The following is a 13,811-nucleotide window of genomic DNA, read 5'->3' on the forward strand; positions in this document are numbered from 1 at the left end:
CCTCAGGTAACCCTGATGTTAGCACAAAATAAGCCAGCAGGCCTTACTAAAAATTCACTGCATAACACAAAGCTATTGAGCTCCAAACCACCGAAAGGAATAGGTTACTTACCCTGTAAGCATCTGTTTGTTGCATGTAGTGCTGTAGGTTCACATGCTCTACATACTCATGCCATCTAGTGCTGGGCTCAGACATGTGAAACTTGAAGAAGACTTTCAGGTCACGACTGGCAAAGCGCATGGGCATCGACTCTATTGTTAGATTATTCTCCACACATCGGGTGAAGATAAAGATGGAGGATAGAAAATGAAATTGTGGCTGGCCATGTAAAAGGAATAAAGGGGAAAAGATCTGTAAAAACCAGAGGCTTTCAGGGAGGTGGAAGGGCACATGATAACCCACAGCACTAGATACCACAAACAGATGATTTCAGAGCAAGTAACATCCCTTTTGCTGCATACATATCTGTAGATATACATGCTCTGCATAGACTGAAAAGCACTACAAACCCCCCACCCCCCCCCCACCTTCCAAAGCAGTGGCTAGACAGAGAACGTTGCAGAGGACTGAAAGAGTTCGTAGAAGAGCCTGGTTAACCTTTGCTTGTTGGGGTGCTAAAACGTCCACACAGTAGTCCTTGGTGAACGTGTGGAGTGGACCATGTAGCGGCCTAACATATGTCACCTATGGGAATGTTTCCAAGGAAAGTCATAGAGGCCCACGTCTTGTAAATGGAATGTAGTCTAGGCAGGTCAGGCAGCTGCCTCTTAGCCTTGGAATAACAAGTTTGTATACACTCGAAATCCATATGGCTATGCCCCCCTTGAGACAGGGCGGGTCGTTTATGGGTTTGGTGAAAGCAACAAATTTACTGAGTTTTACAAAAGAGCTCGGTCTCAATGTAGCACATTCTTGATATCCAGGGTATGGAGGGCACTCTCTGCTGCGGAGTCTGGCTGCAGAAAGAAAAGGGTCAGTTTAATGGCTTGACTGAGATGGAACAGGAACACCACCTTTGGTAGAAACTTTGGATTGGACCTTAAGACAACTCTGTCATTATGAACCTGGAAGATGGGCTCTTCCAGGGTAAGAGCTGGCAATTCTCTGAAGTTCCTTAAGGAGGGGATAGTGACAACTTTACAGGAGAGGGACTGTAGTGGGCAAGTGTAGATGTTCAAAAGAACGGCCTATGAGCCAAGAAAGCAGTATATTGACATTCCGAACAGGGTAGAGTGGTACTCTGGTTGGGGATGGGGGCGCTCGTTTGAGACCTTCCATGAAAGACTTTTTGGTGGGAATTCGAAAAAAGGGAAGGGTGTTGCATATTTAGCAAGCAAGCTGCTACTGCACCAAGGTGGAGGCGTATGGAAGTTAAGCGAAACCTGCTTGTTGAAGACGAAGGTAAAGTATGCTTTGGACTGCTGGTTTGAGACGGTCTATCTGCTTTGGAAAGCAATAGTGGACAGACATTATGCACTTGGCTGCATAAAAGTCTCCCCTGGTGGGCCTGCGTGACTCTCTCAGAATAGACCTACATTCTGTAGGCAGATAAAGGTAACAGTACTCAAGTGCCTCAGACTCGAAATCACTGGAATGGGTTGCCTGCGGTAAAGAAGTCTGTTTGTGCCTTGGTTTTACATCTGAAGGTCTGTCCTTTCGGGTAGCTTCTCATGGGACATGGTGACAAGTCTAGAAGAGTTGTGAACCAGGGTTATCTGGCCCACTTGAGAGCCACAAGGATGAGAGTGAGGGATGTTTTCTGAAGAGTCTGAACCACGTATGGAAAGAGTGGCAGAGAAGGGTAGGTAAATTTCCCTGACCAAATCATCCATAGTGCATTGCCCATAGACCCTGGATGTGAAACCTCGAGGCAAAGCATTGGCATTTGGCGCTTGGGCAGTGGCAAAGAGACTGAAATAGGGAAAACCCTCAATGACGGATGTTGGAGTGGTGTGGCTCACTGGTTAGAGGCGGCAGACCCGTAAGCAGAGGACGACCCGGGACCAGGGTTCGATTCCCGACGCGGCAGGGTCGTGGACCAGGGTCAGCGGGCTCAATAATTCTCGCCTCGGTGCCTACTCCAGTCAGGGACCACACTCGGCAACTCTGGGCATTAGCTTGCCTCATCTTCACAACGGCCCCCCCAGACTGCCGGGGATGCTTGGTCGCACCTTTGAGATACCCATTAGGGACCATCTCTCTGGGTGAGCCAGGACGGGTTCCCCAGCGGTCGAAGCGCGGAGATACTCCTCCGGGAGTCGATCCTAGCGCTATATAAACCCGCAATTAAATTAAATTAAATTAGAGTACAGTTCCCATTCATGACTTTTTGCTGAAACCTGCTGAGCAGGTCTGCAGAGTTGACCACTCCTCGAAGGTACTGTGCTAAGAGATATAATTTGCGGTGAAGTGCCCAGCACCAAATACTCTGTGCCAGTGCTGACAGCTGCAAAGTGTATGGCTCTCTGCTTCTGAAGGTAATACATGGCTGTCATGTTGGCCATCTTGTTGAGTACCACCTTGTGTTGAATCTGATTAAAGAAGGCTTTGAGTGCCAACTGATTGGCCAGCAGCTCTAAGTAGTTGATGTGGAAGCCCTATTAGTGGGACATCCACATACCCCAGACGATCATGTGCTGCAGATGCAGCCTCTAACCAGAGAGGGAAGCGTCAGTAGTGTTGGTCACTTGTAGAACTCAGTCTAGAAAGGGCCTGCACTGCAATAAGTTGTTGCACTGCTGCAGAGAGCAATGGGCGCTGGCTTGTATTAAGACTAGATCATCCCATTGGTCCACCACCTGTGACCATTGTGCTGGTAAGCACTCTTGTAGAGGACACATGTAATTGTGCATGGGGAACTGTGGGTATACAAAAGGCCATCATGCCAAGAAGCACATTACTATTCTGATCGTTAAGTTATGATCTGCCTGAAAAGGAGGCAATAACAATAATTGAAACGCTTGAACCTTGCTTGGCTGGGGTAAGCTTTCTGTGTAACTGTGTTGAGAACTGTGCTCAGGAAGGCCTGAACCTGGAGAGGTTGAAGGTGTGACTTCACTCCATTTATTGTAAAACCTAGATTGTGTAGAAGGTTTATGATGGTTGGAGTGGGGGGAAAAACCCTGTTGCCCGTTTGCATTCTTGATCAGTCAGTGGTCCAATTAAGGAAACAAGTGAATGCCGCTCCTTCGGAGATGGACTACCACACCAAGGCCTTTTGTAAATCCCCTTGAGACTGTAGTGACCCCAAAGGTCAGCACCTTGAATTGGTAATGCCGACTACTTACCACACAAACTGCAGGAAGAGACGGTGTGTAGGGTAGATGGGTATGTGGAAGTATGAGTTCTTCAGATCAAGAGCGGTCCTGAACTCGCCTTGTTGCATCAGAGGGAGGTCATCTTGTAGAGTGACCATATGTTCGGACAGGATGTACTTGTCGAGCGGCCTGAGGTTGATTATAGGCCTTAGGGTCTTATCTTTTTGGGTATGGGGATTACACAGACACTTGCAACAATGGTGTAGCGGCACAGGTTCTATACCTCATTTAAGAATGAGCGCCTGTACCTGTTGTATGATCGAGAAGATCAGCTGGTTGGAGGGGATTGTTTCCAAGTGAGGGAGGAACCAGTGTAATTACCCTTGCCCACCCATGTGTAGTGTGATACAAAGAAGAGAGTGTCACTGCTTTGAGGGGGTGCTTCCTTCGCTGCAACCCCTTTTCAACTGTCTCTAGTATTGTACCTCTGTAACCCCCATGTTGATTGCTGCTCGACTTGGTAAGTAGCGAGCACGTTTCGGGAGATGGTTATACTGCTTGCTCTGTTCTGAGGCCTATAAAAGCAGCCTCGGGGAGAGGGTGTCTGGAAAGCATCAATTGGCTTGGCCGTGTCATTATCTTTTTTAATCTTCTCCGTCATCTGATCCACCTATGGCCTGAAGAGATGTTCACCATCGAATGGAACGTTTTGCAGATGTTGTTGAATGTCTGGGTTAAAGCCAGAGACATGAAGCATAGTGCCTAATTAGGACACTCAAATTGATTCGCCTAGCCGCAGTATCATCTGTGTCATGGGTGCAGCAGATGTTAGTGCTGGAGATAATCTTGCCCTCAGTGACCAGCTGTTGTCCACACTGCCTCTATTAAACTGGGAGGTGCTGGAGGAACATCTCAATGGGTTCGGTCATAACATAAGATCAAGCCAATCTTGTTTAGAGTTCTCCAATGTGTAGCCAATTGCGACTCTTTTGCCTACTGCGTCACTCTTCTTGCTCTCTTTTTCAGGTGGAGGGGCGGCACCAGTGCCATGGGCATTAGCACCTTTTGTGCTGTGTGGACCACCAGGGAGTTCGGTGGAACCTGGCCATGGGGAGCGTAACTAAAAAAAGAGTTTATATTGCTTGCCCACCCTAGGATAGTGGCAATCTCAGACACCCTAAATTTTCTTAGGGCAATAACTGGCTAATCATAATGATTATTTAGTCTACTTTTCCCTTTACTGCAACTTTGCCTGCTGGCCCTATTATGGACTAGGTGCACTCATTTGATCAGAACAAATGCAGTTCAAACAAGAACATACTACTATCACTAGTTGGGAAGCCTGTGCATGTCTAGCATCCATTTAAACCCCAGACCTCAGAGAATACGGATAGTAAGCATATCCTTACTGGAAGTTAGACTGCGCAGATTATTGCAAAGTAGAACCACCATACAAGCCAAATAACCTATTGGGGACCAAATGTTTCTAGTTCTCTGTAGAATACATTTAATATAATAATATTCATAGGACTCTTCACAAACTGTTAGAGGATGGATTTTGCAAAAAGAAGGGAGTACAATCTAATGGTTGACATGAAAGATTAAGAGCCAGAAGGAAGAGTACCAAATTAAAGTTGCCACAAAAGGTGCATCCTCCAAACTGAATCAGAGGACAATTAACAGACCTTTTGCTTTGCATCAAAAATGCTGTGACTCAGGGTTTGTTTCGACTTTGATAACAGCCGCATAGGACCCAGTAGTTTCCTCTTGGAACTTAAACTTAGTCAGATAACTGAAACAAGCATTGGAAATGCAATACGGCTCGCATTAGGAAAGTTTGAGCTATTAGTATTATAAATGATTTTTTTTTTATTTATGCGTTATTTTTTAAAATAGCTAAATTAATAGCTTTGTCATTTACAATGCCAATAGTTATAACTTTCGCAAATGTGACACCTATAGCATTTGTAATGAAACATGTTTTGTATTTACATGAATTAGATGTATTGATATTACAAATAACAATGGCTTAATTTTTTTAAATAATTAATACTTAAATAATGTATTTAATTTGTAATGGCAATGGCTTAAACTTTTGTAAATAACTTTTGTGAAGATTATGTTCAGTGCTTTTTATTGTGAAGAAAATCCAAGAACAGAAGTGAAATATTAACATCTTTTTGTGATTTGTAATAAAGCTTGAAACATTGAGAGAACAGATTTGAACCAGTGATACTGGGTAGTGCTGAGTGGTGCTGTGGTTGCGCCGAGTAATGCGGTGGTGGTGCTGCTGAGTGGTGCTGTGGTTGCGCCGAGTAATGCGGTGGTGGTGCTGCAGAGTGATGATGTGGTGGTGCTGCAGAGTGATGATGTGGTGGTGCTGCAGAGTGATGATGTGGTGGTGCTGCAGAGTGATGATGTGGTGGTGCTGCAGAGTGATGATGTGGTGGTGCTGCAGAGTGATGATGTGGTGGTGCTGCAGAGTGATGATGTGGTGGTGCTGCAGAGTGATGATGTGGTGGTGCTGCAGAGTGATGATGTGGTGGTGCTGCAGAGTGATGATGTGGTGGTGCTGCTGAGTGATGATGTGGTGGTGCTGCTGAGTGATGATGTGGTGGTGCTGCTGAGTGATGATGTGGTGGTGCTGCTGAGTGATGATGTGGTGGTGCTGCTGAGTGATGATGTGGTGGTGCTGCTGAGTGATGATGTGGTGGTTGCGCTGAGTAATGCGGTGGTGGTGCTGCCGAGTGATGATGTGGTGGTGCTGCCGAGTGATGATGTGGTGGTGCTGCCGAGTGATGATGTGGTGGTGCTGCCGAGTGATGATGTGGTGGTGCTGCCGAGTGATGATGTGGTGGTGCTGCCGAGTGATGATGTGGTGGTGCTGCCGAGTGATGATGTGGTGGTGCTGCCGAGTGATGATGTGGTGGTGCTGCCGAGTGATGATGTGGTGGTGCTGCCGAGTGATGATGTGGTGGTGCTGCCGAGTGATGATGTGGTGGTGCTGCCGAGTGATGATGTGGTGGTGCTGCCGAGTGATGATGTGGTGGTGCTGCCGAGTGATGATGTGGTGGTGCTGCTGAGTGGTGCTGTGGTTGCGCTGAGTAATGCGGTGGTGGTGCTGCTGAGTGGTGCTGTGGTTGCGCTGAGTAATGCGGTGGTGGTGCTGCTGAGCAATGCGGTGGTGGTGCTGCTGAGTGATGATGTGGTGGTGCTGCTATGTGGTGGTGCTGCTGAGTGATGATGTGGTGGTGCAGCTATGTGGTGGTGCTGCTGAGTGATGATGTGGTGGTGCTGCTATGTGGTGGTGCTGCTATGTGGTGGTGCTGCTATGTGGTGGTGCTGCAGAGTGATGATGTGGTGGTGCTGCTGAGTGGTGCTGTGGTTGCGCTGAGTAATGCGGTGGTGGTGCTGCTGAGTAATGTGGTGGTGGTGCTGCTGAGTGATGATGTGGTGGTGCTGCAGAGTGATGATGTGGTGGTGCTGCAGAGTGATGATGTGGTGGTGTTGCAGAGTGATGATGTGGTGGTGCTGCAGAGTGATGATGTGGTGGTGCTGCAGAGTGATGATGTGGTGGTGCTGCAGAGTGATGATGTGGTGGTGCTGCAGAGTGATGATGTGGTGGTGCTGCAGAGTGATGATGTGGTGGTGCTGCAGAGTGATGATGTGGTGGTGCTGCAGAGTGATGATGTGGTGGTGCTGCAGAGTGATGATGTGGTGGTGCTGCAGAGTGATGATTAGGTGGTGCTGCAGAGTGATGATGTGGTGGTGCTGCAGAGTGATGATGTGGTGGTGCTGCAGAGTGATGATGTGGTGGTGCTGCAGAGTGATGATGTGGTGGTGCTGCAGAGTGATGATGTGGTGGTGCTGCAGAGTGATGATGTGGTGGTGCTGCAGAGTGATGATGTGGTGGTGCTGCAGAGTGATGATGTGGTGGTGCTGCAGAGTGATGATGTGGTGGTGCTGCAGAGTGATGATGTGGTGGTGCTGCAGAGTGATGATGTGGTGGTGCTGCAGAGTGATGATGTGGTGGTGCTGCAGAGTGATGATGTGGTGGTGCTGCCGAGTGATGATGTGGTGGTGCTGCAGAGTGGTGATGTGGTGGTGCTGCTGAGTGGTGATGTGGTGGTGCTGCTGAGTGGTGATGTGGTGGTGCTGTTGAGTGGTGATGTGGTGGTGCTGCTGAGTGGTGATGTGGTGGTGCTGCTGAGTGATGATGTGGTGGTGCTGCAGAGTGGTGATGTGGTGGTGCTGCAGAGTGATGATGTGGTGGTGCTGCTGAGTGATGATGTGGTGGTGCTGCTGAGTGATGATGTGGTGGTGCTGCTGAGTGATGATGTGGTGGTGCTGCTGAGTGATGATGTGGTGGTGCTGCTGAGTGGTGATGCTGCTGAGTGGTGATGTGGTGGTGCTGCTGAGTGGTGATGTGGTGGTGCTGCTGAGTGGTGATGTGGTGGTGCTGCTGAGTGATGATGTGGTGGTGCTGCTGAGTGATGATGTGGTGGTGCTGCTGAGTGATGATGTGGTGGTGCTGCTGAGTGATGGTGTGGTGGTGCTGCTGAGTGATGTGGTGGTGATGATGTGGTGGTGCTGCGGAGTGATGATGTGGTGGTGCTGCTGAGTGATGATGTGTTGGTGCTGCTGAGTGATGATGTGGTGGTGCTGCTGAGTGGTGATGTGGTGGTGCTGCTGAGTGATGATGTGGTGGTGCTGCTGAGTGATGATGTGGTGGTGCTGCTGAGTGATGATGTGGTGGTGCTGCTGAGTGATGATGTGGTGGTGCTGCTGAGTGATGATGTGGTGGTGCTGCTGAGTGATGATGTGGTGGTGCTGCTGAGTGATGATGTGGTGGTGCTGCTGAGTGATGATGTGGTGGTGCTGCTGAGTGATGATGTGGTGGTGCTGCTGAGTGATGATGTGGTGGTGCTGCTGAGTGATGATGTGGTGGTGCTGCTATGTGGTGGTGCTGCTGAGTGATGATGTGGTGGTGCAGCTATGTGGTGGTGCTGCTGAGTGATGATGTGGTGGTGCAGCTATGTGGTGGTGCTGCTGAGTGATGATGTGGTGGTGTTGCTGAGTGATGATGTGGCGGTGCTGCTATGTGGTGGTGCTGCTGAGTGATGATGTGGTGGTGCTGCTGAGTGATGATGTGAAGTGAAGTAGTGTGGCTCACTGGTTAGAGGCGGCAGACCCGAGAGCAGAGGACGGCCCGGGACCAGGGTTCGATTCCCGGGCCGGCAGGTTTCTGGACCAGGGTCAGCGGACTCGATAATTCTCTCGCCTCGGTGCCCACTCTGATCAGCGTTCACACTCGGCAACTCTGGGCATTAGCTTGCCTCATCTTCACTAACGGCCCCACCAGACCGCCGGGGATGCCTGGTCTCACCCTGGAGATACCCATTAAGGGACCATCTCTCAGGGAAGCCAGGAAGGGTTTCGCAGCGGTCGAAGCGCCTTGGGACCCTCCGGGTAAGTAGTGCGCTATATAAATGCCTATACATTTACTTCACATTTACATGATGTGGTGGTGGTGCTGCTGAGTGATGATGTGGTGGTGGTGCTGCTGAGTGATGATGTGGTGGTGGTGCTGCTGAGTGATGATGTGGTGGTGGTGCTGCTGAGTGATGATGTGGTGGTGCTGCTGAGTGGTGCTGTGGTTGCGCTGAGTAATGCGGTGGTGGTGCTGCTGAGTGGTGCTGTGGTTGCGCTGAGTAATGCGGTGGTGGTGCTGCTGAGCAATGCGGTGGTGGTGCTGCTGAGTGGTGCTGTGGTTGCGCTGAGTAATGCGGTGGTGGTGCAGCTATGTGGTGGTGCTGCCGAGTGAGGATGTGGTGGTGCAGCTATGTGGTGGTGCTGCCGAGTGAGGATGTGGTGGTGCAGCTATGTGGTGGTGCTGCCGAGTGATGATGTGGTGGTGCTGCCGAGTGATGATGTGGTGGTGCTGCCGAGTGATGATGTGGTGGTGCTGCCGAGTGATGATGTGGTGGTGCTGCCGAGTGATGATGTGGTGGTGCTGCCGAGTGATGATGTGGTGGTGCTGCCGAGTGATGATGTGGTGGTGCTGCCGAGTGATGATGTGGTGGTGCTGCCGAGTGATGATGTGGTGGTGCTGCCGAGTGATGATGTGGTGGTGCTGCCGAGTGATGATGTGGTGGTGCTGCTGAGTGATGATGTGGTCGGGTGTCCGAGGGTCAGCGGGTGTCCGAGGGTCAGCGGGTGTCCGAGGGTCAGCGGGTGTCCGAGGGTCAGCGGGTGTCCGAGGGTCAGCGGGTGTCCGAGGGTCAGCGGGTGTCCGAGGGTCAGCGGGTGTCCGAGGGTCAGCGGGTGTCCGAGGGTCAGCGGGTGTCCGAGGGTCAGCGGGTGTCCGAGGGTCAGCGGGTGTCCGAGGGTCAGCGGGTGTCCGAGGGTCAGCGGGTGTCCGAGGGTCAGCGGGTGTCCGAGGGTCAGCGGGTGTCCGAGGGTCAGCGGGTGTCCGAGGGTCAGCGGGTGTCCGAGGGTCAGCGGGTGTCTGAGGGTGCAAGAGTGCTGAGTGGTGCTGTGGTGGTGCGGAGTGGTGCTGAGTGATAATGTGGTGGTGCTGAGTGATAATGTGGTGGTGCTGAGGGGGTGAGTGTGTGTGAGGGGGAGTGAGGGTGTGTGAGGGTGGGGGTGTGAGGGTAAGGGTGAGGGAGGGTTAGGGTATGTCAGGATGAGGGGGGTGAGGTTGAGGGGGTTTGAGGGTGAGGGGGTTTGAGAGTGGGGTGTGTGAGGGTGAGAGAGGGTGAATGAGGGGGGTGAGGGTGAATGAGGGGGGTGAGTGTGAGTGAGGGTGAATGAGGGGGTGAGGGTGAATGAGGGGGTGAGGGTGAATGAGGGGGTGAGGGTGAGTGAGGGTGTGTGAGGGGGTGAGAGGGTGGGTGAGGGGGTGAGAGGGTGGGTGAGGGGGTGAGAGGGTGGGTGAGGGGGTGAGAGGGTGGGTGAGGGGGTGAGAGGGTGGGTCAGGGGGTGAGAGGGTGGGTCAGGGGGTGAGAGGGTGGGTCAGGGGGTGAGAGGGTGGGTCAGGGGTTGAGAGGGTGGGTCAGGGGGTGAGAGGGTGGGTCAGGGGGTGAGAGGGTGGGTCAGGGGGTGAGAGGCTGGGTCAGGGGGTGAGAGGCTGGGTCAGGGGGTGAGAGGCTGGGTGAGGGGGTGAGAGGCTGGGTGAGGGGGTGAGAGGCTGGGTGAGGGGGTGAGAGGCTGGGTGAGGGGGTGAGAGGCTGGGTGAGGGGGTGAGAGGCTGGGTGAGGGGGTGAGAGGGTGGGTGAGGGGGTGAGAGGGTGTGTGAGGGTGAGGGGGTGAGGGGGTGTGTGAGGGTGAGGGGGTGAGATGGTGTGTGAGGGTGAGAGGGTGTGTGAGGGTGAGAGGTTGTGTGAGGGTGAGAGGTTGTGTGAGGGTGAGAGGTTGTGTGAGGGTGAGAGGTTGTGTGAGGGTGTGAGGGTGTGTGAGGGTGAGAGGGTGTGTGAGGGTGAGAGGGTGTGTGAGGGTGAGAGGGTGTGTGAGGGTGAGAGGGTGTGTGAGGGTGAGAGGGTGTGAGGGTGTGTGAGGGTGAGAGGGTGTGTGAGGGGGTGAGAGGGTGTGTGAGGGTGAGAGGGTGTGTGAGGGTGAGCGGGTGTGTGAGGGTGAGCGGGTGTGTGAGGGTGAGCGGGTGTGTGAGGGTGAGAGGGTGTGTGAGGGTGAGAGGGTGTGTGAGGGTGAGAGGGTGTGTGAGGGTGAGAGGGTGTGTGAGGGTGAGAGGGTGTGTGAGGGTGAGAGGGTGTGTGAGGGTGAGAGGGTGTGTGAGGGTGAGAAAGTGAGTGAGGGTGAGGGTGAGAGGGTGAGTGAGGGTGTGTGAGGGTGATGGTGTGTGAGGGTGAGCAGGTGTGAGGGTGATGGTGTGTGAGGGTGAGCAGGTGTGAGGGTGAGCGGGTGAGCGGGTGTGAGGGGGTGGGTGGGGGTAAGTGAGGGTGAGAGGGTGGGAGAGGGTCAGGGGTGCGAGGGTGTGTGAGGGTGAGGGGGTGTGTGAGGGTGGGAGGGGGGTAAGGGTGAGAGGGGGTGTGAGGGTGAGTGAGGGTTGTGCACAGATGAGACGAGTAGGGTGAAAAACTGAGCCATTGCTGGGACTTTTCTGGTAAAATACTTTATGAGAACCCAGGCCAGTATAATGCTGTCTTCTGCGTGCAAGTCTGTGAACTCTGCGGAGCTCGTACCTTGTAGGTGCCCGCTGGACCTGTGTAGGAGGGGTGTAGGGAGTCAGGGAGGGTCGGGCAGACCAGGGAATGGAGGACAAATAAGGAAGCGCTGACACTTGATTAAGAAAGGCTCCGTTGGTGCTCAGAGGGTGGGGAGGGCTTGCAATGCGAAGCAGGATGGGGGAAGCTAAGTTATAATGCCGAAGCGAAGGTCAGCATTCACCGTCATTATCTTCGGTCCCTACCGTATTGATGCGGACTGCGGACCACTTCGAATTTCCCTTTCTCCCAATGCCTATTAAAACAAGCTTGTGTCCACTTTGGTCTACTCCGACGAAAACAGTGGAGTTCACTCACTGTTTGGAAAGGAGGGGGAGGGAGGAGTGAAAGGAGGGGGAGGGAGGAGTGAAAGGAGGGGGAGGGAGGAGTGAAAGGAGGGGGAGGGAGGAGAGAAGGGAGGGAGAGAAGAGAGGTGGGTGGAGGAGCGGGGGTAAAGGCAAGACAACGAAAGCAAAACCAGCGCGACATTCATGAAAGGGCACCGTCCTGGGGCTCCAGCCTCGACTGTCTCACAGCAGAGCTGAGGAGTCAGGCGGGTGGAGAGGGAGGGCTGTGCTGGAGCCTGATGACTAATTGGGGGAGAGGAAGGGAGACCAGAGTCAGAGTCAGAGTCAAATACACTTTATTCGATTATTTTAAAATCATAAAAGTATGCTATACATTCATTTCAGACCACAACAAACATAAATTTTAAAAAGTTTTAAAAAGTTATAAAAAAGTCTTTAAAAGCGGGAATTCATTATTCATTATGTACAGATCTTCAATGGTGATCAAAATAACTATACAATAATTATAAACAACTACATAGTTTTTAGAACCACTGTAGATTGTTCAGATCATTCAAAAGATTTGCATGGTTTGTACATTGAATTTACTACAGATCTATTTACAGATCTATTTACAGTTCTATTTACAATTAATTTACAACCATAACCTGGTGAAATATGCAGACTTTGTAAAATTCAAAAAAACCAAGAACAGATGGTAATAGCCTAGAATATTTCGGTCAAAGTGCCAATTCCCATACTATAAGGCTAGAAATGGTCGAAGTCTTTTTTGCCTAGACCGAATAGACATAGTCAGGAAATTAGCTACCCCGTACATAACTAAAGGTGATTCCATAAGCTGCAGGAACAATAAAGCCGGTTTGACTTGCTTAAACTCGATCTTTTAATGTAGGCTTAATAAACTTCTCCCTTGCACTTTTGAAAAAAGGACAAAAAAACAAAAAATGCAATAAATCCTTATCAGAGAAATCATCACAACTGCAGGGAGCATTCTCGTGGGGCTTACACCACTTAACATATTCACCCAGCAGGAAGTGAGCTTGATTAAAGCGAAATTTCGTAAGGAGCCACCGGAGATATGGTTTATTTACTATCATCAGATATGGTTGGATAGCTAAAGTTGTAATCGTCATATAGTGAGACCTTACAGTTGGCTTCATTATTTCACATGACTCTCTTTCTGCTTCTCTTTTCTTTATAAAGTGGGACTTGGCCCAGCTAATGTCTTCTTTTTTTAGACCTTCGGGTTTGGTATATAGATCAGGGCGGCCCAGATATCCTGCTGTTGTTTTAATATGTGTTAGCCACTCGATCTCAGCTACTCTGTCCCGCCCCATGCAATCTCTAATGATCTTATGGTTTAGAGTTAGATTGGGGTTAAGCCATGTTTTAATCCATGATAAAAGTGGGGCCAAGGACAACGTGTCTTTCAATATACCCCATCCCCAATTCCATATGGATTGAAAAAGCAGGGGTAGATTGAGGAAGGCCCATAAGAGATCTTAAAAACATGTTCTCCGCTCTTTGGATATGGGACAGGTTTTTAAAACCCCATATCGAGGCCCCATACCTGGCTACGGCCAGGGTTTTGGCTCTATAGATAGACAAAATGGCCTCAGCTGGTTTGCCACCAAGTCGTTTTGCAAAACCCAGAATAGCGGCAGACGATCTTTTTACTGCCGCAGCTTTATTCTGGATTTGTGGTGCCCACGTCCCTTTCTCATCGAACACCACTCCTAAATAGGTGAAGACTTTAACTTTAGAGAGCACAGAGCCATTACAAGAGAGGGTTTTAATGTTATTCTTGCGGTTGCCCACTGCCATGACATGTGATTTCTCTGTATTTATTACTAAATCCAGATCTTGCATAAAAGCCCCAAATGCATTTAATAGTTGTTGTAAGCCATTTGGGGTTCTTGACAACAATACCGTATCATCGGCATATAATAGGACCGGCATCATGGAACCACCCATGAGCGGTACATCAATAGAGGCCGCTTCCAGAGACTTTCCCAATGAGTTA

The 13,811-nt window shown here is 50.7% G+C and overlaps 1 protein-coding gene across 1 annotated transcript in view; it reads right to left on the bottom strand.

The window, feature by feature from the left end:
- The window catches only part of ASPM (assembly factor for spindle microtubules), a 388,799-nt gene that overhangs the window by 319,850 nt on the left and 55,138 nt on the right, over positions 1-13,811 (bottom strand). The gene's annotated exons all lie outside the window — the stretch shown is intronic.

This window comes from Lissotriton vulgaris, chromosome 1_1 (assembly GCF_964263255.1).
Source record: "Lissotriton vulgaris chromosome 1_1, aLisVul1.2, whole genome shotgun sequence".
Lineage (NCBI taxonomy): Eukaryota > Metazoa > Chordata > Amphibia > Caudata > Salamandridae > Lissotriton > Lissotriton vulgaris.